Below are 27662 nucleotides of genomic sequence, written 5' to 3'. Positions count from 1 at the left end.
TTATTTTTCAATGAAAATCGAATAAAACTGTGACAGAAAATTGTGCTCATCTTCCTAAGGTAAAGAAAACTGTGGTTGAGAAAACTGAAGAGGAAGGAATACTGCTAGGCCCTAAGAATGCCTCAGGGTTTCCTGCCTTTATCTTCATGTGGCCTCAGAATATTTACAGATTTTTCTCTGTAGCAAAGAATATATAAATTGGACAACCTAAGAGGGCTAAAATAATTCCAGGGCCCACTCTTCCCTAGGACAGGAACAACAGGAGAGACCCTGATTCTAAGATAATTAATAATAATGATAATAATAATAATGATAATACTTCACATTGATATAGTACTTTAAGGTTCTAAAGACATGATCCCATTTGATCCTCATAATATTGGAGAGAACAATGGTTCTGGAGTCAAAGGATCTGAATTCAAGTCCTGTCTTTGATGCTTACTTTCTTATGTGACCATAAACAAGTTACTTAACTTTTCTGTCCCTCAGTTTTGTTATTTGTAAAAGAAAGAGGTTGGACTAGATAGCCTCTGAGATTCTTTTAGGCTCTAAAACCATCATCTTGACTATACTCCTATAAGCCAATAAAACATTTCTATAATTATTACTATTATCTTCATCAGTCAATCAATCAGCAAGCATTCATGAAGCCCCCCTTGCATGGATAGTTGGTACTAGGGATACTGGAGCAATAAGCTTATATTTAATTTGGGAACACAAGTTCATGTGTAAGTACATGCAAGATAATACACAAAATAATTTGAGTGGTAGGAAAAGTACTAGTGTCTGGGTGATCAGGAAAAAATGAGAAAATACCACCATCACCACCACCACCACCACCACTACTACTACTTACTACTATTACTACTACAACTTACTACTACTACTACCACCACTACCACCACCACTACTACTACTACTACTACTACTACTTACTACTATTACTACTACAACTTACTACTACTACTACCACTACCACCACCACTACTACTACTACCACCACTACTACCACTAGTACCTCTACTACTACTACCACTACCACTACTACGACTATGACTATGATTACTACTACTACTACTACTACTACTACTACTACTACTACTACTACTACTACTACTACTACTACTATTATAGTATTGCCAGGATAGTTGGAATCTTCTGAGCTATCCTTGAGTGAAAAATAATTCATCTTTTATTTTAGTCTCTTTTTTCTTTAACTTGATGACTTAAAATGAGCAGGAAGTTCATTTCCTTTCTTTGAACTATTCAACTTAGATGTCTGTATTTTCTTCCACCACTTCATATCTGATCTCTGATTTCATTATTGTGAGCAATGCAATGACTGGTGATGATAGTAATTTGCTCATTGACTTGGAATACCTATTAAACCCATGGCATGGTGGTACTTGGAAGGTTATTAATATAAAGAGGAGCGGTATTATTCCCCAGCTTGTCAGAACAACTTCCTTCAGACTCAAACTTTGATATTAAAAGAATATCAAACATGTGATGTGGCCTCTATAGTTGTTTTGTATGAAATCCTCCTTTTAAAGATTCCATTAGTGACATCTTGAAATAGCTTCTGTGAGATGTTCCTGTGGGCTCTTTCTTTCCCCCTTATATAGCTACTTAGCAGAATTGCTAAAAATCATAGAAATTAAAACTAGAAGCACCCCTAAAATGATTTATTTAAAGTCTTTTATTTTACTGATGACAAAACTGAGGCTAATGAAATTAAACGAATTGCCTCTGATACTAGTTATAGGATTGTGGACAAACTTCTACCACCTTGAGTCTTACTGTCCTTTTCTGTGATATGAAGGCAATAATACTTATTTTCCCTACTTAAAAGGCTTGTTACGAGGAAAATATTTTGCAAAGTGCTATGTAAACATGAGCTATGTTATTTATTTTTAAGGCAGGACCCTGTGGGATCAGCCAGAGGAATAACTGAGGAAGGAGGACATCCTGTATGCAACTTATCTACACATTTTTTTTAATTGTTGTCTCCTCCATTAGGAGGGCAGGGAATGTCTTTTGCCTTTCTTTGTATTTCCAGCAGAATGTCCAGTACATTTTTGTTGTGCAGTTGTTTCAAAACTGTTTGGCACTTAGTGACTCCATTTAAGGCTTTCTTGGCAAAGATACTGGAATGGTTTGTTATTTTCTTCTCCAGTGTGATATACATAATAGACATTTAATAAATGCTTATTGACACAAGGGAAATGCAAATGAATGGAGGCAAGAGATGGAACATCAGGATTCAGGGAATAGCTAGGAGTCCTTAGTAGGAATGAGATGGCATATGGCCTTACATGTGAGGCCAGGATATTTCTACTTTATTCTAGATGCCCTAAGGAGTCACTGAATATTTCTAAAAGGGGAGTGACATGATCAGACTTGGTCCTCAGTAGAATTGTTTTGTCAGTTGTGGGGAAGATGGATTGGAGAAAGCAGGGGGCAAGGAGATAAAATGAGATCATTATAGTAGGGTTGATGGGAAGCTAGATGTCACAGTGGATAGAATATTAGACCTGGAGTCAGGAACACTCATCTTTCTGAGTTCAATTCTGGCCTCAGACAATTAATGGAGGTGTGATCTTGGGCAAACCTAGTTTTCCTTAGAAATGTAGAATGCTGGCCCAGAAAACCCCAAATAGGGTTCCAAAGAGCCAGACATACCTGAAAATGATGGAACAACCACAGAGAAAACAAAAAATGATAAAGAACTGAACTAAGATGATGGTTACATGAATGAAGAAAAAGGAATAAATTGTGGAAGTAGAAAACTTGGCAATGGATTGAAAGTATGTAATGAGGGAATGGATTGTGAAGATGTAAAAATGAGCTGGATGATTGGGAAGATGATTATGTCTTCAGTGGGAATAGGGAATTCTATGGGTTTATGAAGAAAGATAGAATTACTTAGGACCTGCTGAGTTTGAGTAACACCCAGGATATGTAGGTGCAAATGTCTAGCAGGAAATTAGTAATGTGTTTTTGAAGTTTATGACAGATATTATACCTGACTTTATAGATTTGAAAGTGCTTGGCATAGAGATAAAAACTGGACATGTGGAATGAAGTGAGATCATCAACAGTATACAGAAAGCACAAAAGAAAAAAAAAAGAGCTTAGAAGAGACGAGAGCCATTAAAGATAAAGTACCCCAAGTGAATTTCATTTATTCACACATACAGTGAGCAAGTTAAAGTTATAGGGAACCACATCTTTCCCACACCAGTTCAGGTCTGATTTTTAAACAAAAAGAAGTAAGGAGATTTGAGTCTTCTCCCTCCCAAATCTTGTGAGGATATATTTTCTAACTAATATTTATTTAGGTCTTTATACCTTTATACCTTTATACCCTTGGTCCTTTGAGAGAAATAGAAATACTATCCTGACGACAAGGAGCTTACAGTCTGGTTGGAAAGACAACAACACTCACAAAATATGTAAAAATATATTTGGATCTTCTCAGAGGTTTCCATTATAACTTCAGAAATATATCCCCCCAGAAAAAAATAGAGACTTGAGAAATGATGGCTAAAAATAATCATTATTTAGAAAATAGCAAACTTTTAAAAATCACACATTCATAATTAAACATTAACTATAATGAAGAGTAATTCAAAGCAGAACTTTATAATTAAACAAGGTGATGGAATGGATGGAGTATGAGAACCAATAAGAGCCAGAATTTCTTTGGACCTCAGTTTCCTCATCTGTAAAATGGAATAATGATAGCTTTGGTACCTAGCTCACAGAGTAGTTGTGAGTAGCAAATGAGGTAATGTCTATTAAGAACTTTGTAAACTTTAAAGTGGCAACATAAAGGCTGGTCAACTAGGTGGCACAGTGGATAGAGCAATGGACATGAAGTCAGGAATATCTGAGTTCAAATTCAACCTCAGACACTTCTAAGCTATGAGACCCTGGGCAAGTCATTTAATCCTGTTTGCCTCAGTTTCTTCTTCTGTAAAAAGAGCTGGAGAAGGAAATAGGAAAACTCCCCATTTTTATCAAAAAACCCCAAATGGGGTCACAAAGTCAGACAAACAGAAAAAATAACTAAAAACAATAACATATATACATATATATATATATATATATGTATATACAGGGTAATTATTAGTAATGCAAATATTTTGTTAGAAATATAGTCCAGGGGGCAGCTAGGTGGCACAGTGGATAGAGCGCCAGCCCTGGAGTCAGGAGGACCTGAGTTCAAATGTGGCCTCAGTCATTTAATAATTACTTAGCTATGTGGCCTTGGGCAAGCCACTTAACCCCATTTGCCTTGCAAAATCCTAAAAATAAAAAAAGAAATACAGTCCAGGAGGTACCTGGTTGCTTGAAAAACATGGGAATAGTCGATTTTCACTGGAAAGTTCCCTCAGGGCTTAAAAATATATTTAAAGATTCTAGAAATGGCTAAGAATTCAAAAATGAAACTAAATATTTTTGTTTTGTTAAATATTCTACTTCCTCATTGAAGGAGAGGAAAAGGAAATATGAGAAATTTCTCCTCAAGCCTAAAAATGGTTCTATGACAAGAAATGCCTCCCTTTTAAAGAAAGATCAGATGTCAGCCTTGGAAAATAGCTCCTATAATTATAGATTACATTATTAAAAATGTGCCATTCTTTTAGCCATAGCACAGAAGCCAATGAAGTGACATCTCCTAATGATAGGTTAATAGAGTCTCCGTTTGATCTAAAACAAAAGGAATAGCTCATCCATTAGCATCTCAGTCATTTCAGTGTGGAGCCCTTGTGTTACCCTGATCTTTTCTTCCTCCCTTTAACTGACCTCCCAAGGAAATATGTGAATGCATTTACTAATTTAAGATTGTATTGTTGTAGATGTTCAAAGGTAGCTTTACTGTCATCATACTGACTCAGAAGACATAAAGAGTGATGATATATTGACTCAAGGTCACTAAGGATGTTGGCAGAAGGCCTGCTAATTCACAAGAGGCCATACTTCAAATTGTTCTTCTTAGGAATCAAATCAATAGGCATGATGAAGTTGCTTAATTGGGAAAGGGGAAAAAAAAAGGTTATATTTGGTTAGTGAGAGGGAGTAATTTGAACTCTGGCCCCATTTTAACACCCCAGAAAAGAGATCTCATATCATTTACCTCATGTAAGCATTTTTAGTCTGAGCAAAGGAGAGCTGGGTTGGATGACTTTCAAGGGAAAGGGAGTAGGGAGTAGGGTGGATGGGTAATAAAATTTACCTGTATTGGAGGTAGAATCCTTGTTACTCTTGTCTTCATATCCTAGAAAGGTGAAGGATGGAAAGGTTTACCCTAAAGGACTGGGTCAGATGTGTTATTGTCACCTGTTACTTAGAATTCTCTGTTTTTTTTTACATATTTGTGCTATGGAGGATGCTCCACTAGTTTTGCGGATTCCTAGACAGGGCTATCAGGGATAACTAAGTGGTACAATGTATAGAGCAGTGATACTGAAGTCCAGTTTCATTTTCTAACTGTGTGATCCTGGGTAAGTCATTTAACCCTGTTTGCCTGTTTCCTCATCTGTAAAAATGAACTAGAGAAAGAAATGACAAATCACTCTAGTATCTCTGTCAAGAAAAACCCCAAATGGGGTAAAGAATAGTCAAACATGACTGAAAAATGGTTGAAAGATTTGACTATACAATTAGTTTATATCCCTGATTCCTTCATATATATATATATATATATATATATATATATATATGTGTGTGTGTGTGTGTGTGTGTGTGTGTGTATATGTGTTAACCAGAAGCTGAAACAGTATCTCTTCTGTAGGCCTTTTATATTGAATATTAATTTGTATATTTCCAATGAAAAAATGTTTTCCCCTTAATAGTCTAATATACAAATAAACTAACCATCTATCTCAAGCCCAGGAGTTGAAATTTGACTTCCGCACTATTAGATTACAGCGTTGGGCTAGACTATATAATAATTAGATTGAAATAACACTTTAGAATTTCTAAAGTTAACTAATATGAAAATTCTAAAAGTACTTTACTAGCATAAACTGATGAAAAGATACTATTTTAAAATTTTTTTTTACTAAATGTGAGTTCATTTTTGAGTCTATATAGAGCCTCTGTGTATGGAGGTCAGGATGGCTAATAAGAACAATGATAATAATAATGATAATAGCCAGCAATTACCTAGTACTATTTGCTGGAACATGAGCTTAGATAGACTTTAAGAAATAGTGAAGGTGAGAAGGGCCTGGCATGTTATAGACCATGGGATCATAAAGAGTTGGACATGATTGAATGACTGAACAACAACAATCAAAAAAAAAGTTTGCCAAACAGCTGTATCATTGGAATGGCTCTCTATATTGGAGCAATCACAAGTGGACATGAAAGAATCAAAGAAAATGTATGGTACCTTACCTCTCCCTAGTATGGGTGTCTTCCTGATTGCTGACACACTTACAGTCTGAAGATATTCCTGAATGTGGAAAGAAAGCAGAAAATAAATTAGAATTTAGAGTGGATCCCCTTGGTATTGACTACAAATTTGCTATTCTACCACTAGTACCCTTGAGGGAGTGGCTGGGTCTGGTCCTCTAACTTGGTTTGATTATGGATGATTATGAGACTTTATTTGTTGATTTGTTCTCATAGCAACAAACAAAGGCTTGGCCCAAAGGCACAGAAATCTAGAGGGTGCTAATAGAAACTGAATTTTATTATACAGAAACAACAGACCTTAGAACTTGGCAAAAAAAAAAAAGCTAATTTGCTCACATTTCTTTCCTTAGTAGCTATACCTCATGAATCTTCCTTGGCCCTGCTCTACCAGATAATTCCCCATTAGCAAGTACTCCAAAGGTGTTTTCATGATGTCCAGGCTATATTTCCCCATATTATGCAGCATCAAAGAGTTTCTTCATGTCCTACTCTGCTCAAATGTATTAATAATAATAAGTATTTACAGTGCTTTAAGGTTTACAAGCTACTTTGAAAATGTTATTTCATTTTATTCTTTAAAAAAAAACCCTGGTAAATGTTGCTATTATATCTTCCTATTACAGTTGAGAAAATTGAGGCAGAGAGAAGCTAAATGACCTACGCAGAGTCATACAGTTGGTGTCAATGGCTGGATTTTAACTCATGTCCTTCTAACTCTAGGTTCAGCATTTTGAACAATAATTTCAACTGCTTATCCTGAGAGTGAAAAATACTAGTTATAACCCTTTCTGTCCTCCTATAACCATTTAGCCTTGTCTTCCATTTTCATACATACAGTCTCTAATCTTGACCAACTATTGCCTAAATGAATGCAATTGGGCACCATAGGGACTCATTTCAAACTCATTCCCTTTCCTGGAAAGGCATCCCAAAGTTTATTCCCTTCTAATAGCATCATTTTCAAAGTGATAAAAGAAAGCATCTTCTAAATTGCTTTGGCCATAGAATAATTTTGATCTTGAAATATATTAACAGGGTTCATAAATGCTGATTCATCCCAATGCTGAGATCTCTTTAGGTTAATGGGATGTCATGGAAAGCTTGCTTCAAAATGAAGGAAATTAAGTCCATCTCCTACCCCACCAAAAATGATGTGCATAAATTGTTCCTACATTTTTGATATATTTTAGAGGAGAGCACATTATTATATATTAGCTTTTCTCATGGAACACCTATTTGAAATGCTAGGGTTCCATTAAATGCTACATAAAATGAATGTTAGAGTTCCATGGATGTTATCAAGGTGACAGGCATATGTCAAACACTTACTATGTGCCAGACACTGGATAAGTATCAGAGATACAAAGAAAGGCAAAAACAGACCCTACTCTCAAGGAGTCCAAGTCTAATGAGGGAGACAACATGTCAAGAACCTTTTTACAACAGTCTATACAGGATAAACTGGAAACAACCCAAAGGAAAGGAATGAGCATTGAAGAACAGAAAAGTCTTCTTTCAGAAGGTGGAGTTTTTTGCTTGAACTTGAAGGAAGCCAGAAGGCAGAGAAGAGGAGAATTTCAGATATGGGAGACAGCCAGGGAAAAGACCCCCAGTCAGGAAGAGTGTTTTGTGTGAGGAACAGCTAATGTCACTGGGTCATGATGCACAAAAGGGTCCCATGGGTCCTACTCTTTGGGAAAATTTGCTATGATATTTCTTCCTGTGTGTGGAAACTTCCAATTAAATAGTGCTGCAAGAGTTAAAAGGAAACCTAACTTTAGGAACATTTTATGGCTAAGAATAAACACTATGTATCAGCTATTATTGATCTTGAAATAAAATACAGATGCAAAAAATAACTTCTTTCAGGCATAGCATCAAGGAACTCCAAAAACCATTATCTCCAAAGACTTTCTCCAATGCAATTTAAATGTCAAAAATGTTCAGTTTGAAGAGCAGAAGAAGAGTTTCTTATACTCTGAGAGGTATATGCATTCAATAACAAATGTGTTTCTCTTTTACTATATGGGAGCATCTATTGTCCCTTCCTGGATCATTGTCATGTCATGGTAGAATGAAACTGTGAACTATGCCACTATGCAGGATATCCAAGATAGATAGGTCAGGGTGGGTAGTTCCAACAAAAGATGATCCCCTGGTGAAGGAAATGACAAACCACTCCAGTTCTCTAGAAGGAAAACCTCATGGACAAGGTTTGTCATACTATGTGACCATAGGGTCACAAGAATCAGAACTGAACAACTTTATAAAAAACCAGTCATTTAACTATGGAATGATGGCATGACTTCTCCCTTAGTTATCAAATTAATATAATGTATTATAAAAGAGGGAAATGGCATATAAAAGAGAAGATATAAAGAGACAGAAGCATCATATATACATTTATACAGTATACCAAGATTTGAAGGTGATTATCAAAGCTGAAGAAACATATGAAAAGTCAGGACCTGGAAAAATCATGAAGTCAGATACATTTGTCTTCAACATCTTCTACCTTCCTTTTTGAAGTCTATTTTTCCTTACCCTAAAAGTCCCTTCATGTGTGCCAATCCTTCTTCCCCAAACCACTCTCAAAATTACTTAATTCTTCATGTCCTCTCCAAGCTCATACTCTTCTCTCCCTTTCCCTAAATAGCTCTCAGGCATATATCATTTGGAAATTGGATTTGATTAATCACCCTGAAGTATAAATGACAAGTCATAATTTAATGGGTTACTCCTCCTTGGATTTCTTGAACTTTAAGAATCTTAAACCAAAGGAATGGAGCTGTAATGGTAGTATATCAACTATGGGAATAAACTGATGACGTAGTTATTTTGGATCAAGAGAAGCCTAAGGGACTTCATATTATACTATATAGACTGCTTCCTAACTCTACTTACTCATCAGGCCAACCCTGATTGAATCTTCATCTATTAAACTAGAAGGTTAATAATAATAATAATAATAATAATAATAATAATAATAATAATAACTTATTTTGTCAAGTTGTATTTGATTTACAAATACTGAGCTAGCTCAGTATTTGGGAGGCTCCAAAAGAAAGTGTGAGAAAGAAGAGGTAATATAACCAAACTGAAGGTCTATGGAGCTGTTGTGCTGACCTCATTGCTATATGCCTGTGAAACCTGGATAGTTGCAGCGCCATGTCAGGAAACTGAATCACTTCCATTTAACTTCTCTTAGGAAGATTCTGAAGATCACTTGACAGGAGAAGATACACAGACACTGAGGTTCTTTCTTGAACAATCCAAAATTACTGCAGAGAGTGCAATTATGATGGGCTGAATATGTCGCTAGAATGACAGATGTACATTTGCCTCCCCCCCCCCCCAAATTCTTTTATGGAGAACTTATACAGCACAAGTACTCACAAGAGGGTCAGAAGAAGCAATACCGAGTCACCCTGAAGGTCTCATTGAAGAACTTAGTAATTGATTTGCAGCATGGGAGACTCTGGCACAAGTCCGTCCAGTATGGCATGTCCTCATCAGTGAAGGGGCTGCACTCTATGAGAAAGGCAGAATTGAAATAGCTCAAAGGAAACGTGACATTCACAAGTTTAGAGTAACCACCCCAGGTAGTCACATAGACTATTAGTGCCCTACCTGTGGTAGAGCATTCTGAGATCATATATCAGCCATAGTCTGACACACTGTAATTTGTCTCAAACATAGTGATGTCATTTCGGTCTTCTTTGATAAAGACAAGAACCAACCAAACAACCAGACAGAACACAAGTCTATTCTCTCTTCCACACAACAGTTTTTCAAATACTGAAGGATAAATAAGTTTTGTGAACTGCTTTACAAATCTTATTTCTCCAGCCTATCTTCTATTCAGTCATCAAACTGATACTACTAAAACAGAAATCTAACTATGTCACTCTCCAATAAATCCCAGGGGTTTCCCTTTCATCATCAGGACTAAATATAAAACTCCTCTAACTTTTAAAGCCTTTCACAACATGGTCCTCTCCTACCTTTCCAACTTTCTTACATCTTACTCTCCTCCACAAACCATGGGATATATTACATGCCTGTGACATTGACTTCCCCACTATTCTTGGCAAAAGACACTCCACTTACCACTGGTATTTTCCATGGCTATCCTCCATGCTTAGAATGTTCTCCCTTCTCATTTCTGCCTCTTGGCTTTCCTGACTTTCTTCATGTTCCAGCTAAAAAATCCTCATCTTCTACAAGAAGCTTTTCTTGATCCTTCTAAATGCCTTTCCTTTGTTGATTTATTCTGAATACATTCTGTTTGTATATAGTTGTTGGTATATTATCTTCCCTATTAGACTGTGAGCTCCTTGAGGGAATGGGCAGATTTTTTTGCCTTTCTTTGTATGTGTTCTTGGCACATAGTAGGTGTTTAACAATTGCCAGTTGATTTTGACTGACCCCATGCTTCCCCCCTCAGAGTCTTGTCCATTGAAGAATCTTTCTTCCTTTAGGATTAAAGCTTTCACTATCCTTTTTCCACCATCATATTTCAGGCAAATACTGTCTTTCACAATATAAAGTCTGAAAGATTCCTCTAAAGATGATCTCAAGGCACTTTTCTGGCTCTGACCATGTTTATAAATGAAAGTCCAGGATTACAGTTAAGCAGAAGAGACAATGATGTTGTCCCTTATTTTTGTCTGTTGGTTTTCCTCATTCACTTTTAGACATCACAGATGGGAGAAGGCTAATGTTTGGAAAACTGGGAACCCTGAACCCCAGAGTTGATTGATCATTATCGAACAAATAGTCTTGAATTATTTATTATAATCTGGCTTTAAGAGCATAAAATAATCAGGCACAGGAAATACTATGAGTTAAGAGTGAGGTGGTCCAGAGAGACCCCTAATGAAGCCCAGTCAGTCAATTAGTTGACCAATAAACTTTTATTAAATGCTCACTAGATGACAGGCAGTTTACTTTGCTACTACCCCAACATCATCCCTCCCTGCTCTAACTAAAGGATTAAAGGTGAAGGCATTAGCTTGATGTCTGGAGTTGAGAATTTCATTTTGTAGATGAGAAACTAAACAAGGTACTTATTTATTCACAGGGCAATATCCTTACCATCAAAGACTAGGCTAGTTTTTCCTCATAAAAAGCAGTGAAATCCTCCCTGAGCCTTAATTGGCTCAGAGTTCTAGGGCTCAAAAAGTTGATATATATAGCTTCTTGACCACTCTTGGCTGCTATGCAATTCAGTACACACTCCTGAGAAAGACAATTTCCCTTCTGAGACAAGGAAAGACAGAAACAATTGAATTATTGCTATATAATAGCTTTTATCCATGCTTTTAAGTAAATCATTTTTTACTAAATGTTGTATAGTCTAAGAATGTCTCATTTCATTCCAATGCTGAATCTGAATATACTTAAAAGATATCAGTGAGGGCAGCTAGGTGGAGCAGTAGATACAGAGAGCATGGACCCTGGAGTCAGGAGGACCTGAGTTCAAATCAGTCTCAGACACATAATAATTACCCAGTTATGTAATTTTGGGCAAGTCACTTTACCCGTTGTCTTGCCAAAAACAAACCAATAAAAGATATCAGTGGTCCTACAATAAAATATGCATGAGTTCCCCTACCACATGTGTTACCTATATATCAACTTTCCCATGCATATTTCTAGTGTGTGTCCTCTCCTCTCATTAATTGTGCATGTAGTTGTTGAGGACAATGCATCAGGCAAAAGATGGAAATGTTTTATCACTACTTTTCCCACTCTGCCTGTTTGTTAAAGTGTCTTTGCTTAGAACTAAATGTGTTCTCTGGCTGAGTACTTAAAGATAAATACATAAATCTAACTTGAAAGCTTTTCTTTTGATTTTTTGATTGACAATCCACAGAGTATCTTGAATCTGAGGTAGCCATTTCTTCAGGGACCTACTCTGATTGTTGGGGGGAGGTGCTCCCAGGCATTACACTCTCATCATTTCATCTGATTCTCTCTCTCTCTCTCTCTCTCTCTCTCTCTCTCTCTCTCTCTCTCTCTCTCTCTCTCTCTCTCTCACACACACACACACACACACACACACACAGACAAAATCTTCAAACTGAAATCATCCCATAATGATGCATTCACTTTCTCATTGTCCAGTCATTCAATGGTACAATTTCACCCTAAATATTTGTTCTCAAGTGCTGGTTTTCCATCCATTTCCATGTCCCTTTAAGTCTGGTTCCCAATCTAAATTTCCATTTGATCAACATCAATCCCAAATTTAAATGCAGACCCTCTTAAATAGTCCTGTATAATTGCAGTGAGCCTGTATCCTTCAATGCCTTAAAGACTCTACTCCTTTTTTCCCATCTCAGTTCAGAATTCCCTGCTACTGATCCATTAAAGGTTCAAGATACCATAGATATTGAAAAATTCCATTCTGTCTCAGGCTCTCTGATATATTTTTTGAAGTTATGTTTTATGACTAACAAAAATTATGATCATTCAGTTGTTTTATTATTCTTCATTTTTAAGTTGCGACTCAAAATCTCAACCTTAGCTCTTGCCTAACTTTTGCTCTTTTCTTAACTCTTGCTAGCTGCTTATACACAACTGTTTTTATGAACTATGTATGCCTATTTGTTGCAAAGAAGTTTTGTTATTATTGTCGTTTTCCTCTAATCCAAGATTTAATGCAAAACACTCACAAGAAGTGATATTTATCTCTAGAGAAAGATCTCCTACAACAAAATACCACTACGCAGCTTTTAGTGTTGAGAATTCTTTCCAGAACACTGGAACACTTGTACCATGGTTTTTGTCAGTCTTACTCAGAATCTAAAACTTTTGAAGATAACTAAAAATGGAAATTAATATGTGCTTCTTTCCTAGTTCCAAATTAATCATCGGTTAAAGCACTAAATAAGACAACTAGTTGGTACCATGGACAAGTGATAGACTTGGACATAGGAAAAGCTGAATTTCAATCTTGACTCAGATACTTGTTTGCTATGTAACCAAAGGCAAGTATCAGCTTCACTTTTCTCATCTGTAAAATGATGATAATAATAGCATTTACTTTACAGGTTTGCTTGCTATTGTTCAATTTTTTCAGTTTTTCAGTTGTGTCTGACTTCATGACTACATCTTTTGACAAAGATGCTGGAGTGGTTTGCCATTTCCTTTTCCAGCTCTTTTGACAGATGAAGACTTGAGGTAAATAGGGTTAAGTGACTTGCCCAGCGACAAGTCTCAGAAAGGTGAGTCTTCCCATTTCCCAGTTTAGCACTCTGTCCACTGAATCATCTACTGTCCTTGGGCTTGTTTGGGGGAATGAAGTAAGAAAATATTTCTAAGTTCTTTAAATACTAGATAAGTGTTAGCTATTATTGTGTTAAGTGAAAGCCATTCTTTTCACTCTTTGAAAGCATTTAAACCAATATCCATTTCGGGAGGTCACTCACACTTCTGGAAAGACTGGACCTCTGTTTATATGTTAAACAAAGAACTATGATTATATTTATTGTACACTAAAAATTAGGCAACTCTACAGATATTTCCAAGAAAAAACAAAAAAAAAGATATCAGTGGTCCTACAATAAAATATACATGAGTTCTCTTGCCATATGTATTGCCTATATATGAACTTTCCCATGCATATTTCTAATGTGTATCCTGTCCTCTCACTAATAGTGCATGTAGTTGATGTGGACTAAATATTTTGTGAATTGTCCATAACATGTCTTTATCCTAAGTTGGCTTGTCTACTACCCATCCACTTTATGTTGCTCAGAGATTGTCTAGGAATTTTAATGCTGATCATAAGTAGATGATAGTCTGGAAGGTCAACCTGCTTTGAAAAATGATATAAATTTCAAAAATACAAAAATATACATTTTGTCCCTTCATAGTCTAGAAAATTAAGAGCTGAGTACAATTGGTACAAGGACCTGTGTCTGTACCTGTAAGTGTAAGGTAGGCACATTACATTAGAATACTAAGAGGAGGGTGTCCCTAGGGATTCTGAGCTAAAATGTTCCTCCTTTCACTACTTGGTTTTAATGGCTATTTTCTACTCCTCTGAAGAGAGATGCATGAAATAATAATGCATCATGTAAAGAAAGAGTCTTCAAAATTGACTTTCAATAATGGATCATAATTTAAAACAAATATAGGATTATTAACTTCCATATTATTTTTATTATTATTGATTTCTGTTTTCCTATATAATCTCTAGGGAAGCAAGCTATGGTGGGTTAGAATACTTATACTGAAAGTAGAGTAGATCTGGACTTAAACCTGACTTACAATAGTTCAGTCAATCAGAGTCTCTGAAACTCAATTTCCTTATCTATAAAATGGGGATAATACTATACTGTAGGTCCTATTTCACCAAGTTGTGAGTTTCAAATAAGATAATCTCAGTAGATCTTAATCCTTTATATAACCAATTATCATTATTTTTCTTGTTCTGTTTTTTTATGAGATTAATATTGTTAATTTCAGTTTTCTTATTCTTTATGATTGATGGTGTTGAGATAAGAACAAATCAATCCTCTGTCATCATTCCTTTACAGTCAATGTTCTCTGAATCATTGCCCAGGTGGATAAAATAATAGACTCACTGAATGCATCCTAGGAACAGACAAGACAAGGGATGCTGTGTCCCTCATCTTATTTTCAGAAGATGGTTTTGATCTCCTCAATCAAGTTTTTAATGATCTGAAACTCTTCGCTCTGTGAAGCTCGAAGATTATAAGGATTGGGGATGACAACATCTACTTAAAACGTTATTATTAAGTTTTTGTGAGTCAATGTTATGTGCAGGCAATTATAGGCAACCCTAAGATACTCGTCCAGTTACAAGGAAGTTTATTGGTTTTCTTTGGGATATTTTGATATCCATATTTACAGTATGGGGAGTTGTAAGAGTCAATATGTGAAAGCTAGTAAGCTTCTGATAGATAATTCTATCCAGGTGATTACTTGCTAAGTATTTGTTAGGTGCAAACTTCTAAAGCCTACAATGATTTGTTACACTATCTCCACCTTTCCACTCACAACCTCCATTGATCACAATTTGAGTTCCTGAAGGATAATTCTTTTGTATTGTTGGTATCTACAACTTAGTCCTGAATTCTTATGGTAAATCTCTCTGTTTTCCACAAACAAATCCTCATGAATCAGACATCTTGTTTTGCAGTTCCTTGTCTACATATTTTTGACTGAGCTCGTGCAGAAGTCGCCAATGGACAGCCTTTTGATCCCACTCTCAGATCTCATTTGTCTAGGACAGTTGAGCTGACTTGCTCCCTGTCACACAACCAGCACTGTTCAGAGACTGTACCTGAATCTAGGTCTTCCTGACCATGAGGCTGACTCTATATCCATTAAACCTTACTATTTCTTGCCAGGAGAATAGATATTATTTACCTATCATCAAAAGGAAGGGCAATTATTAAGAACCAGCTGTGTTCCAGAAACTGTATTAAGCTTAGGATTATAATTATTATCTTGTTTGATCCTTACTTTGTGATGTACATACTATTATTATTACTAATTTACAGTTGAGAAAATTGAGGCTGGCAGAGATTGTGACTTGCTCAGGGTCATATAGCTAGAAGTATCTGAGGTTGGATTTAAACTCAAGTTTCCCTGACTCGAGGCCCAGTGCTCCAGCTTGTACACCCTCTAGCTCATTCTATAGCTGCCTCTGCCCATTTATTATAGGAATAAATTGAGGGTGTGAGGGTAGAAGCGATTGAAGTAGGGACTTTCTCAAGTCTACATAAAAAGTAGACATAATGCTCCCATGTCTATAATGTACTTTCCATCCAGGTCATTTGACCCCAAGCCTTACCATGTTGTCATTGGGATCCCTCTGCACCTTGATAAGATACCATTCAGTCTTATGATATGACCTCTACAAACCATTCTGTATAAATCTCCATAGTGATAAACCTCTAGACAGAGTCCCCAGAGATGGCACAATACCACAACCTCCTTTTATCTGTAAAATCAGGGAAAATACAAATTGCTCTAATAGTCTTTTGAAATAACTCACCCCAGACTCTCACTCTCAGAAAGGACAATCCAAAAAACACTTATGAAGTGCCTGCAATGTGCCAAGGTTTTGTGTTGCTTGATTCAAAGAAAGGAAAAGAGAACCCTTACCCATAAGAAACTTACAATGTAATGGAGGAGACAACAAGCAAACAAACATGTAGAAACCCAATACAAGCAAGAAAAATAGGAAATAATAACAAAAGGAAGACAATGGAATTGAGAGGGATTTGGAAAGGCTTTGTATGGAAGGTGGTTATTAACTAGGAAGGAAGGAAGCCAGGAAGGTCAGTAAATGAAGATGATGAGGAAGAACTGGCTATCCCAAGTCTTAAGAGATAGCCAAAGAAAATGCTTGGATCCAAGTAATGGAGTGTCTCATTCATGGCTCAACAAGGAGGGCATTGAGTTCTGCTTTCCCATAGAGTCTCTAGGCAGCAAGGTATGGTGGAAAAGTACTTATGCTGGAAGTAGAGTAGATCTGGATTTAAAACTGTCTCACAATAGTTCAGTCACTCAGAGTCTCTGACCCTCAGTTTCTTTTTCTTTAAAATGGGGATACACAAGAATAGTGTGTAACAGGAAGTAAGGAGTATGATAACTGGAAAGGTGATGGAGGGCTAGATTTTGGAAGACTTGGAATGCTAAATAGAGGATTTTGTATTTGATCCTGGAAGTGATAGGAAGCCACTGAAGTTTACTGAGTAGGGGAGGAGAGGGAGAGTTGACATGGTCAGAACTATGCTTTAGGAAAATCACTATGACAGTTGAATTAAAAATGAACTGAAGTGAGAAGTGACTTGTGACTGGCAGACCCTCTAGTGGGTTACTGCAAAAGTTCAGGTGCGATGTGATGAGCACCTGCATCAAGGTGTTCCAAAGGTGAAATCAAGAGTCCCTGGCAACTGATTGGCATGGGTGTGTGTGTGTGTGTGTGTGTGTGTGTGTGTGTGTGTGTGTGTGTGTGTGAAAGAGAGATAGGAGTTGAGGAAAGACATCTAGAGTGTGAGTCTGGGGATCTGGGAAAATGGTGGTGTCCTGGACAGTAATAGGGGAGTTTGGAAGGGGGTGGGTTTAAGGAGAAAGATGATGAGTTTATATTACTGATCTAAATTCTCTTCTACAAAGGAAATAAGTACTTATGAGGGCATAGAGGGAAGAAAAAATCTTCACAGATTTGAGAGGACAATAGATATAATAAGGCAATGCTTCATGATACTTCATAGGTTCAGAAAAGCTGCAGTGCAGGAAAAAGAAAGAACAATGTTTAGGGAGCAACAATGATTAAGGAAATTCAACACTATACCTCCTCTTTTTCCTTAGTCCTCATATACAACCTGTCTACTTTAAAGTAGATGTCTTCATAGCAACAGGGTAATATTTAATTTTCTTTTTTATGAATTAAGCTTATCAACCCAAGGTCACAGAGCCCTAGACCCTAATTTTCCATGTATTTGATATATTAACATGGTTTTATGACACAGATTTTAGAAATATATTTCTTGCTTTCCCCTTTGCAACCCCATTTGACTCTGGATTTAATTGTTAACAATCCTTAGCCAAATTAGTTACCTTCATTTACATTTTATAAAATGATGGCCAAGGTGTGTTATTTGGTGGATATAATGGTTTGTTATAGCAAATTGAGAACTGGTGATTAATGCTAAAAATTATCAGAAAATATATATTGAATGACTATGACACAATTTTAAGAGCATTAAGAAATCATTTTTCTATAAAATGTCTATGAGATACATATGTTGAAGATATTCTTGATGAAACTATGAGATCAAGCTTTTATAGACAATTTCCTATAGATTTCCAAATTTCTACTATTACACAGTTGCCTGAAAAATGTAAAGAATATAAGATCTCACTTATTACTGTTTGTTTATTACAAGGAAGAAAAACTTTTGTCTCAATAGAGCAAAATGTACCCATAAAAGCTTTTCTTTAGAGAGAAATTTATCATTTGCTTGTTAAGATCATATATAATTCCTTGATAAAGGCAACCATGAAGGTAACTCTATTCAATGCTCATCTGGTTATACCTATTGACTAAGGCAACATCATCATCAATACGATCTCTAATAGCAACAACAGCAGTGTATTAATAAAGGCATTTAAGGCTTACAAAAACACTTTAAAATTATTTAATTTTATCCTCACCCTGGAAGGTAGGTGCTATTATTATTCTCATTTTACACATGAGAAAACTGAGGCAGATAATGGTTTAATAGTTTCCTAAGGGTCAGACATAAAACCAGGAAATATATGTTCACCCAAGATGCTTGGAATTTTCAGATTCTGAAAGGAAGGATTCTCTATAGATAGTGAAGTCCTCTGTGGTGGTATCTAACAAATAGAATCAGTTTCCTGCAGCAGCATATTGACTTAGAAAGCACCAAATTAATCAAATCTATTTTTATTGATTTTATCAAACCTTTCTGAATTACATGTGAATCTGATTTCCCTCATCATTGGGAAGTCAGGTCACCTTTGTTCTTGATAGGTGACATTGTGTTGTTTGCATCGACATCTAAAGCATGTTAGGATCACCTCAATGAAATACAAAACCAGTCAGAGGGATGAGGTTAACAATGCACAAAGTGGGAAAAATGGTTAAATAATATATTATGAAAAATACCACACCATGGGATGATTAACCCATTGAGTTGGTCATCAGTATATATCCATCTTAGCACAGTTTGGTGGCACAGTGGATAGAGCACTGATCCTAGAGCGAGAAAGACTGAGTTCAAATCCAGTCTCAGAAACTTCCTAGCTGTGTGACCCTGGGTGAGTCATTTAACCCTATTTTCCTCAGTTTCCTATAAAATGATTTGAAGAAGAAAATGGCAAATCACTCCAGTATCTTTGCCAAGAAAACACTAAATGGGGTCATGAAGAGTCAGACATGACCAAAACAACTAAACAGTAACAATGTCCAACTTGGTTAAGGCACTTCAGATGAGATTTAGATTTGAATAGTGAAATGGGGTCAGAAAATTCTTTGGTCATTGGTATTTCATGTGTGTGTGTGTGTGTGTGTGTGTGTGTGTGTGTGTGTGTGTATGTGTGTCTGTGTGTGTGTGTGTGTGTGTGTGTGTTCAGTACTGAAGTTCTTGATACATAACTATCTCTCTCCTCCTCTTCTTCCTCCACCACCACCACAACCAAATTCATGGCAGTGAAAGGGAAGGTGGGGGATAGAATTTACAGTTTTAAAAAGAAATAGCTTCCGTTCTCTCTCAATCTCTTTTCATCTATTGAGCATGTAAGAATTCTCTAAGGCTCTACCTAGAGCAGTATGAAGAAGTACAATTCTTCTCTCATGCCAATAGCATAGTGATCTGTTAGAAACTAAGTCTGTGCTCCAGGCTACCTCTTCTGTTTTGTTTCTTTCCTAGGTATAGGTGATTAATAAGCAATCCTGAGATGGCCATTTCTAGATTTACTGGCAAACATGTGATTTTGAGAACTGGGAGCTTCTGAGTCCTCAGCTACTTGCGGGAGGATTCTTCATCCCCCAACACTCCCCACTGAGCAATCAATACACAGTATTTTTGTTTTGAAGAATATAAACACTGACAAGATATGAAAATGAAGATATTTTCTTGAACAATAACAAGGGGAAAGTAAAAGGACAAAATGACAGTCCCACAAAATACTTCATTTTGTACCCAACTTCTCAGGATAGTATAGGATTAGTTATGTTTTTACAACTGCTTGGTTAAATCTTTAATTTGGAACTGTCTTCTGGCATTAAGCATTTCTTTTGTGCAGAGGGATCAAATAGCTTTCTTTTACTTAATTTATATTAAAAATTGAATGCCTTTATATTTTCCCCTTTAGGGAAGTCTTTAAATATTAGAACCAACTATTCTATTATTTGATAATAGGTAATTGATAATTTAATAATAAGTATGTATAATTTCATGATATATAATATGTTATCTATAGTCTACTACAGGTAATATGTTGGCAACTATAATTTGATAATAACTTGACTAATGATTTTGAGGGGACAGTGCTACAACTATCCTGCTTAAAAACCATCATGAAAACATCCTACTTCCATATTTTATTGCTTTTGTCAATGATCCAGATCACAACACATCTACACTTTTTCATCCTATGCACTCTTATATATGTCTTTCCATAATTCTACCACAAGGATTCCATCTCAGATACCTTGGCTTTCCTCTACATCTTTTCAATGTTGCATAAATAGGAATGGAGCAGTCAGGTTTTCCCCTGGTTATATCTCAATCTCATTACATGACTAGACCATATCCTTTTATGGTTTTCTTATGATATTCTTAATGCCACATCTTCCATGTACTTCTTTATTATTAATATCTTACTGTCTAGATTTGCCCAGCATAAACTCTCCATTGCCTTTTGGATGACCCTTAACTTAAATTGTTTTAGAGAAAGGTATAACATGATTCAAAGCTATATAGCAAAACAAGAAAAATATTACTCTATATTTTTAAATGGACCTTTGCTTTGGAAAATCAGAATCATGAAAAGCATTGTGTAATTTTCCAAAAGCAATCCAGACCACCTACTAAATTTCTGGTCAAATTGATTATCCAAAGTGTTGTCTGTCCAAAATATGAGACAGCTCTAGGAGTTTTCCATTTGTGTGTATATAATAATATGGAATTTTCTATTTTTTCCCCTTGTGTGTTTAGTTAGGTTGAACTCTTGAGTAAAGATAGATCTCATTTGGAAGGCTCTGCAAAAAAAGAAGTATCTACACTGTTCTGAAGATTGATTCAGTCAGCACAAGGTCACCAATAAACTCAAACATCTGGAGAAACACATAATTTATAGGGAATCTCTTCCATTTGAGTTCTATATCGGACTTCCTCTATGATGGTATTAAACACCTTTAGTGAGTACCCATTTTTCCTTTTTTTAAGTCTCAGGGAAATTAGATCTGGTGTTATAGGTTTCAAGAAAAGTTATAGACTGGGACCCAGTAGTACCATCAGGTGAATTTAGAACTAATGGAATGGTCAGACTCAAAGAATAGTCACTAATAGTGCTATATTAATCTGTCTCTAATGTGGAGCTTCTCCTTCTCTCTATCCTTACAGGTGGATCAACCTCTCCCCATCTTCCCTTCACAAACAGTAAGTGAGGATCAATAGCAATTGCTGAGCTACTTTCCCTCCTACATACTCTAATAGAGGGAATGCTGTTAGTTTGTTGGACTGGGTTACCTTTGAGACTCTTTTCAAAGCTGAGATTCCATCCTAGAGCAGCTAATACCTTATCATGAGCTAATGAATTTGTCTAAATTACTTCTTTTTTAAAAAAAACCCCATTCTTTGGAGTAAGAGACTGATTTGCATCTTGAATTATGGATTTAATTTGAGGGTTCCCTCGATAGTACTTATCAAATGGTGCTGCCTAGCCCAGGTGCCAAAATTTCTAGTTATCTCTTTTGCCTAACATTCATAATAAAAAAAATGTCATTTTAATAGTCTGTGAAACACTTGGCATCCCGGAATTGGCTAAAGCTACAATGATAAAGGGAAAGATTTTCTATCAATTTTCCAATCTAAATGGGAGGCAGAAAAGGAAGGACAGTATGGGGAAATGAGGAATACCTAGTGCAGGGGCATCTTGTTCCATGGAGTGGGAAATGTCAGCAGTGCCTAGGGTGGCAGATATGAGAAGGATTCTGCACTGACCAAAGAATGAAATATGCCCCTAAAAAAATAAGGTGGCACAATGGAAAATGTGCTAGACTTAGAAACAGGACAGATCAAGTTCAAATTCTTCCTCTGGCACTTCCTAGCTGTGTGACTATTTATAAATTTATCTTTCAACCTCAATTTCTTTGTCTGTGAAATGGGGATGATGGTACCTATAATAACTACCCAATAGGATTGTTATGAGGATTAAATATGATAATGCATGTAAAAGTTCTTTGCAAATCCTAAAGCACTATGTAAAACATCAGCTATTATTATCCCTAGTCACAGAAGATGTCTATCTAAAACATGCATGTGAGATCACATGAATAAGCAAGGAGATAACTGGCATAATTTCAATATTCCTGGATTGCCACATTTGTTATGCTCACATATTTATTTCTTAGGCAGGTTTTTGTGATACTTTAAAAGTGGGGGAAGATATAGCTCAAAATTCTACAAAAATAGTTTATCCTTACTTTCACGAAGTTCTACTCAAATGCCACACACCAGACAGACAAGGGAGTCTAGCTGAAGCATCAGAGACAAGAGGCATTAGGTGCCAGATGACTCAAACCACTTCGACCTCAACTACCATTTTCTCTCACACTCCGATGAACACAGTCGCAGGAGCCCAGGAGCTTTGGGAATAGCACTTACCCCCACCCCAAGCCCCAGACTTCCCATCCTGATTCCAACACAGTTCTCCTAGTCCTCATCCAGGGAAATAACTGAAGGGATCAGCCACCAACTATCAACCAACTGTCATTCATAGGGCTGGCAAGCCCTGAAGCAGCAAGGCACCCTGAGGAGAGATAGGAGTCAGTATTTTCAGGGTGAGACCACCACCATCACCTTAAGTACCATGCCCCTCAGAGTCTTTTTTTTTAAGGTTTTTGCAAGGCAATGGGGTTAAGTGGCTTGCCCAAGGCCACACAGCTAGGTAATTATTAAGTGTCTGAGGCTGGATTTGAACTCAGGTACTCCTGACTCCAGGGCTGGCGCTCTATCCACTGTGCCACCTAGCCACCCCACCCCTCAGATTCTTATGGAGATAGCCCAGGGAATATGAACTCAGGAGCCTCAGGGAACCCAGGACCCTCAATCATCAACTTGGAAAACAGCCCCTATAAGATGCAACCTAGCAACTGCTCCTATGGACACTCTACCTTGGCACTGTCAAATGATTCTATATCAGAAATTGATATTTTTTCAGAGAAAATGACTCAAAGAAATGTTTTTAACATCAGCTTTACCACTGCATCCATAGGTTCAGGGGACTCTTCCATCTGACTTGCAACTGAAATCTACCAGGTGTATTGTTTCTCCATTAAAATGAGAACTTGTTGAAAGCAGGCACCATGCTACTTTCTTTTTTGTATCCAATTCAATAAAATAAACCCAATCCAAACATAGTGTCAACCTCTGGGGATAAAAATAAATAATAAAATAACAAAAAAGGGAAAAAAGAAAGCCTCTTTCCACCAAGGAGCTCACAATCTAATGGGAGGCAGAAAAGGAAGGACAGTACTGGGAAATGGGGAATAGCTAGTGCAGGAGCATCTTGTTCCATGGAGTTGAAACCAAGCAGAAAGGCAGATGGAAAATGGAGTATCTCCTAGAACTCAGTACAGTGCTTTACACACCAAAACTAATTATTCACATATTCCTTTTCCATTCTTGCTCTGATGCTAGTTCTTCTATTGGAAGTATCTAATTGTGTTCTCAAAGGCCAAGGAATACAAGCTTGACTAAGTTCTATTGTGCTGGAACCAATCAATCAATCAATTCAATTAAATCAATTAAATAAAAAAATTAAATCAATCAATTCAATTAAAATAGGAAAAATTAACCAAGAGAAGGCACTAGAATTTAGAGTGCCTGGGAAGTTTCCAATAAATGATGGGATTTTATTTGGAATGTAAAATAAAGTCAGTAGTCTGAAGAGAGGAGAGAGCAATACAGTGCATTTCCAGAACAGATTTTACCTGATCCCCAAGAACCAGCTTCATTAAATACCAAGCAAGAGACTTATTGTCAGACTAGTCGCTTAACAATGAATTCTTTGACCATGATTATTCATAAATCAAAGAAAATACCAAGTGGCCAATCAACAAGTATTTATCAAACATCTACTGTGTTCCAGGCAATCATTTATTTTGTGCCATACACTTTATTAAACACTGTGAATACAAACTAAGTCAAATATTCAAAATCTTCTCTCAAGGAGGTCATATGGAAGTTCAAACCACAACACACAAAGAACTTTGTACATCCAAGAGCTAATGGAGAGTCATCTCTGAGGAAAGGTCCTGGGCAGCCCTGTTCTGTTTCTGCATTGATGCTCCATCATCAAAACTTGCCTTCAGGCAGTAACTACCCTTCTTTGGAAAGGATCTGATGAAATACCTTACACAAAGGTACAAAGTGGCACTTTTATGTATCCTAACATTGCTTGGATTTTAACTGGGGAAAATCTTTTCATCTAATGAAATCAAAGTCCAGTCATCAGCAACAGGACTATGGGGAAGATTCTTTGTATTCCTGCCTTCCTTCCATCATTTCTCCCCATTCTTTTCCCTCCTTTCCTCTATCCTTCTTTCCCTCCTCAGATTTTCAGTGTCTTCCTCTGTTCCCCCAGGTTACAGCAAGTGTTCTTAACCTGTGTTGTGTGAATTTTTCTCAATGTTTTAGAACTGCATTCAATATAATTGATTTCTTTTATAAGGAAAGTAGAGAGAATGCCAACAATTATACCAGTTTTAGACCGCCTGCAAACCTTAACAAAATGGCCCCTAATTAATAAGAATCTATTAAACACCTAGCATCAACAGGTACTCAATTAACTAATAAGTACTTTTAAAGGAGTTATTGTTAAGTTATTGATACTCTAAATTTGAGGTCTTTATCTAAACTACTCCTGGAGAAACTGAATTTCATAGATATTTACCCTTCCACTATAAATTAAACCAGAAGACAACATCTGTTGTAGAGGATAAAGAGATAAAAAAATTCTGTGAAGAACTTGATGAGATCCTTCAAATTAAATCAACTTCTATTTGAATATTTGTTGACTTTAATGTAGAGGTAAGCATGAAGGAGGCCAAAATGTATGGTCAGACCTGGTTCCATACTAAGAAATGGAGGGCAAAGTCTTGTAGATTATACAGAAATCTCTTATATGGGTAAGTCTTCCTGGGCCCCGGGGCTGGTACTAATCACTAATAATCCACTGTAACCCTTTACCCAGGCATAATTGTAGGCTTTATATTTTGGAGATTAGCATTCTGAATTTTGTTTTCATTATTTAAAAGTTGTACTTGATGGATCTTCAGTTTGTTTTGAGCTAGGTTTTTCTCCTTGATATGCCAGATGCTTCTTCAATCTCATCTTCATAATATCAACTAGCCATTCCTGAGTTTACAGTTAGTTACCTTAGAGTTCAAGTCTCCAATGAACAATTTCTGGTTCTTAAACAACATTGTGTCTTTATTTTGTGAGGTTCAGCTTTCAGGTATTCTCATGTCTAATAGGATCCTAAAAGTCCCGATATCTTAATGTTTTATTAGGTCTACACTTTCAGCACAAGAAGGCATGGAGTCTAACAAGACAGGACCAGAAAAGAGAAAGTAAAGGAAGTTAGCTTTGTGGAGGGGAGCAATCAAGGAAAGATGGAAGCAGATCTACTGGGCTCTCCTGGGGGATTAAATAAGTGATCAGTTTATAGAGTTTTGATACAGGTCAATAAGAACCAAGCATATGGGAGATGAGGAATGTGCAGGGATCCTGGCCATGGGACACATACCAAGTTTGGACTAGTGCTGATGCATGCAGACAGTGGTGGGGAGAGACACCTGGGGAGCTAATGGCTGGTTAATTTATTCAAACTCTCTGAAAAAAAGTCTAGAAAAGGAACTCTCAATCTGTACTGTATTATTTGAGAGGATCATTCTGGGGATTTGAGTATCCCATGACTTCTTCATTTAAGTGAATGCTTCTGAAATCCTTTTCATTGGTCCCAAAGAGATTAGTGATATAGGCAATTGGGTAGACCAAGAGAGGAATGTCTCTTTCATTCTCCTAGTAGGTTCAAAAACAATTGCCCCACTGAGTTAATGAGTTAATCTCTGAATCCAGATTAGCTATGAAAAAAAGCTGCTGCTCCTATTAACAAGAAACAGATACTTCTATACCTCCCCCTAAAATGAAAAAAACAAAAACCAGCTAAGGAGTAAAGTAATTTCTAGCTTCAGAATAGCTGAAAGCATCATTTTGTTTGATTTTTTTTTAAAACAAATAAAAGTTAAATCAAGAAAAGTCCTTATCATGTTCCCTGATTTTGATGGTCACTTCCTGTAATTCAAACAGTTCACAGAGAAACACCAGTATCATCAAGGCCACCACTTCCCATGCTCCAGGAACTGTTTCCAGGAAAGATTTTTTACCATTGCTCTCCCAAATGGAATGTAGTTTCTGTACTGTTATTCCCAAGTCTGCAAGCTGTGGATAGACAAAAAAATCTCCATTTTTACATTCGAGATCAGGTGGCTTGGTGAAAAAAACTTGTTCCTGTCTCTTTGTCTTCCTGCCTGTCTGACCCTTTATGACCTCATCTCCTGAGACTCATTTCACTTCATCCCAAAGAAATAATGGAAATGAATAATGAATTCTGATAGTCAGCTGCTTACTGCCAGTGTATTGGAAACCTACTTTTACAAAATACAGATTTACAAAAGCAATAAATTAGGGTGGAGTTATTCATTTTACAAAAATGAGATTTTTTTGCCATCAAAAAGGATTCACCATGGTGTTGCCTTTATTTATATTTATTGTTTTAATTTTTCTTTTTTTGGAATAGACCTGTAATTTTATTGTTATAGAAGAAAATCCCAGGAAGAAAACTCTTTCAACCAATGCTCTATAATTTGTAATTTTAGAGTCTTTCAGGATGGTGGGGTGGGGGTGAGGGGTTAGTACTGAGGGTTGTAAAACTAAGACAAGTTTTCTAACCACTGTGCTCTACCCATTCCACCCAGTTGCCTTTCCAGAAGTTAGATTTAAACAATAAACTCTGCTAAGGCATTAAAAAAAACGATTCTATTTACAAAAACTCAGTTACACCCATCTTTGAGGGAATACATCTATTGTGCAAAATGAGACATGTAACCTCTCTGAGACATATCATTGTATGAAGCAGGCACCCTTGGCCATGAAAAGCTCTTCCCACAATGCCTAGAACAAAGTAAACATTTCATAAATGCTGATTGGTGATTGAGAGATGAGACTGCTTTCTCCCAAGCCACACATGAAAAGGAAAAAAAACCCCACCAGCCTTTGGATTTTATATTCCTAACTCGTCTACATAGAGTAAATACCTGTAGCCAGTACAGTGCCAAACCCAGGCAGACGCTGAATGAACATTATTGGATTACATACGGCAGCAAATAGAAAAAAGCAGTGAGAGGCCCAGCAAATTGCTGGGCAAGC

This window comes from Macrotis lagotis, chromosome 1 (genome assembly GCF_037893015.1).
Source record: "Macrotis lagotis isolate mMagLag1 chromosome 1, bilby.v1.9.chrom.fasta, whole genome shotgun sequence".
NCBI lineage: Eukaryota > Metazoa > Chordata > Mammalia > Peramelemorphia > Peramelidae > Macrotis > Macrotis lagotis.
The sequence above is the reverse complement of the archived record's forward strand: the minus strand, read 5'-3'. Positions refer to the sequence as shown.